The following is a 4,121-nucleotide window of genomic DNA, read 5'->3' on the forward strand; positions in this document are numbered from 1 at the left end:
TGCTCTACAAAAATGCTCAAGAGGATATAGGCGCATCTACAATCCATGGGTCTATTTAGAAATCAACACAAGGTAATCAGCATATAAAAGAACCCTTATATCAAAAACTCCCCCAAATGGACACCATATCCACCTCGCAGATTTAGCCACTCTTCTTGTTTGCAATATATCAACCAAAAAGATTAGGGGATACAAGGCACTCTTGCTTGAATCCAATGTCACTTCTAATTTTGACCTTCACACTTTTTCATAGAGCCTATGGACAACATCTTTATAATGCAAAGGAATTTCAAGTTCTTCCATTTTATGCTAGAACTTACCTTTAGGGACTGTGTCAAATTTGATTTTGAAGTCAACAAAGAAACAAAATACTTATTCTCTGTCCTCCAAAACCTTTTCAATGATGTGCCTTAGCGTGATACAATGATCCACCGTAGAACGTTTGGCCTAAAACCCACTCTCCCTTTTGCTCTCTTTTCTTTTACTTCTACCCACTTACTGATTATATTTTCTACCATGCTACCAAAAATATTTTCAAACAAAGGATTGATCATAATGGTTCTATAATTGGAAGGATTATTAAAATCTACACTTAAAAAGGGTTATTGCTAAGCTAGTTGTCCAGTCTCTTTGGAATCCTTGTTGAATGATGATGTTGAATATTTCCATGATGTGAGGTGCAAGAGTGTATATTCCCCATTTTAGATATTTTGTTTGAAGCTCAACCAAGCCCTTTGCTTTTCCTATTTTCAACTTCCCAATACCAATCTCCACCTCCTACAATGTCAAAAGCTTTATAGTTATTTGATCTTGGGGGTAGGATCAACCTTTGATTCCTTCTCATAAAGTTGTCTTGCATACTCAAACCATTGATAAGTTGTAATATTATTTTTAATTTGCTTCTTCCTTGGTTTAAGTTCCTACCAAAAAAGATTTGGGTTATTCTTACCTAGATATATCAATTCTTCTTGCCTTGTTTGTATGAACTCATATTTTTTCCTTTTTAAAATTCGCTTATACAACTTTACATTCATCTTCTCCTTGCCTTCCTTCTTCAAGGTTCTCCTTCCCATTTTGCATTCATCATCAAACCAAACATTTACCAGAAATAATTTGATTATGATTTCCTATTTTTTTGCTCTTTTGCACTTCTCAATTGCACCTTGAATTATATTTGTTAACTTGTGACTATTGAGGCTTTGGGAACAAGTTTTCTCCTTGTTAATTTACCTCTCTAGTGTTGCCTTGAAGATATTACAATTTTTTTTTGTGTTAGAATAATTTTCCCCTTGAAATTTATTGTTGAGAACAATAGGTTTTTCTCCTATGTTGCCTTTCTTCTACCCATGAAAACCATATATAAATTGGATTATGGTTTGATTTTAACTCCCAAATATTCTCCCCAGTATTAAATTAATTTATACTTTCTATTAAGCTTTGTGAACAAATCACATAGTCGATGACACTTGCCCCATTGCATGCATTACAAGTGAAGTTCCCATACCTTTTCCATTTATCTAAACCATTGCAAATAATTAATTTGAAAGCACCACATAATGTAAGCAATGTTGAATACTATTTTCATTGATGCCAACATCGGTACTTTGAATGCATTTATTATTTGTTCGGATTGCATCAATTGGAGCTCCAATGGTCAAGAAACTTTAGAAAGCCCTAAAATCCCCGCACTTATTGAAGATTTTGAGTATGAAGGTCAACTTATTTTCTCAAATGGCCACCTTTATTGGATTCTCCTTGTCATACCAATTCCAACGGTATGTGGCTTGTCACTATGGTCCTCATGATTTGAGAGATATGCTTATTCAAATATGAAGCCCTGTACTTGTGGTTGAAGTCCCCAAAGGATGATGATGTGGTATTACATTATTGGTTAGATTATGGCAAAGAATGATGTTTTAACTAGAAGGGTAAATTGATTATTAATATCAAAATTAATTTTAGTAATATTTCAAAATTCAAGATGGTCCAAAGTCAGAGGAAAATTTGTCTCCAACCAATTTGAAGTTAAATGAAGTTTCAAGAAAAGGGTTTTTGGCACCAAAAATTTTGAATTTTAAATTTCCCTCCTAAAAAATTAAGATTCCTTCCCTCCTATTGAAGGTTTGTTGGTTCTCCTATAAGCCTTATCAATCACTATAAAAAAAGGCTTATTCCTACTTCAAAAAGGTAAGTAACTTGAAATTTTATCTTATGGAAATTATCTTTGCGGCTAGGATAATCAAGCAGATCTAGAGAAGGATGAAACTCTTGGATGGTAAAGGAAGAAATCTCACTCATTTTGCATAAGGGTTTATGTTCGGTTGCTCCTGGGCTAAGGAATTTGTTGGTTTTTATTTTTGGTTAAGGGTTTGGTTGCACGACAATGGACTTATGTGGACATGATCTGAAGCATATCTTATGCAAACCTAGTGTGAATCTCACGGAAAATATGGGCCCTTTTTGAAGATCATATTTGCGTCCATCCTTGCATGTACCTGCATCCCTAAGTGTGGCATGTTAGCAAATGATCTGAAAGTTATACCTGCACAGGAGGGTGGACTTAAACATGGCACATAAATTTGGCTCTTTTTTACTACATATTTAGTGTTCAAGTTCTGATGAAACTTGGAGCTGATTTTGTTTTGTACTCATTGTGGTCCATTTTTATAAATCAAGAGATCAATAGTGCTTATTACAAAAATGATTTAAGTGGCCTGAAAATCATAAATGAAGGTCTTCTGGTAGGACATTTTCTGGGCATTTTTTGTGGCCCTTCTTATGTTTGAAGTGTTAATTTTAGTTAACAATGGTATATTATATGCTTAGCACAATTAATACAATTTTATTTAGCAGTCCAATGATAATTTCCAATTTAGTATTCCAATAGAAATCACATTAACCATTAATCACATTGACAATAATTGTAGATAGAACATGAATAACAAAAATGCATAAGACAAGCCAAGACGAGGAAACCAGATTTGGCGGATGCTAGGGAAAAACCCTAAGATGGGGAAAACCCTTTGATCAATTCTTCTTATTATTATGTCAAATGTTCAACAGAGAGAGAGTACAAAAATTGAAAGTTGACTTGTCAATTCAAAGTCAAAGAAACCCTGTCAAATTTGTAGTCAATTGCAGTCAAATTCTTCCCTAAGCAGAAAGTCAACGTTGGTCAAAGTAGAAGAAAAATGTCCGTAAATTAGCTTGGTCATACCCAATCAAACTCAACCTAAACAGAAGGTCAAAGTCAGCCCAAAACAATCCCAAATTCAGTAGTCAAAATTGGTCAAACTCTGTCATGAAGTTTACAGTCAACCTCCAATTTATCTCTGCAGTCAAAGTGCTCAAAATATCTCAATTTATGTGCCAAAGAGTACGACCTACCCAAACATAAAAATTTCCAAAAGATCGAACTCAAAATTTGCCTGGAAATTCAAAGTCAATTTTGGTGAACGTTGGTAAAACTAGAGGAAAGATTGAAATTTTTGGCCCTGTAATTTTATCTGAAACTTTCCCTCCTAGCCACATGTGTGAGAGAAAGAATATGCCCAATAGTTGTACGAACCAATGAGAGAAGGAGAGAGAAGAATGTGTGAGTGATGGTGATGCCAAATGAGGTGAGAGATTACTCATATTTATACAAGATGTTGAGGGTGAAGTGAAATGTCGCTTGGGCTTCATGAACCTACATGATGATGTGACCGACCTTGACAATTTATACATGTGTGGGAATAAAGTCAAAAACACATTTCTTCTTGTCCAAATTTGATGATATTTAGATCAATTTTGGTCCTCACGAAAAGAGGAATTCAATGCAATCATCATCTCCATCAAATGAGTTGTCTAAAGTGTAATTTGGCCCTAGTTACCATTTTTAACACTCCCTCTCAACTAGGGAGAATTCCACTTGCCAATCCATCTATCATCATGCCATTATGTCATATTATACCATCTTTGTATATCATATATGCTCTGGTGAACACTGATATAAATAATGAAGAAGAATCGATCGAGAGTGAGTCACAAGACCTTACCACTCTCCATTGACAAAACTCAGTCCAAAGGTATAACCTCAATCAGACTTGATCCTAGATCAAGTTGTTGTACACCATCCATAC

The sequence above is a fragment of the Pinus tabuliformis genome, chromosome 3_1 (genome assembly GCF_031772625.1).
Source record: "Pinus tabuliformis cultivar Carrire ecotype Pingquan chromosome 3_1, CPIR1, whole genome shotgun sequence".
NCBI lineage: Eukaryota > Viridiplantae > Streptophyta > Pinopsida > Pinales > Pinaceae > Pinus > Pinus tabuliformis.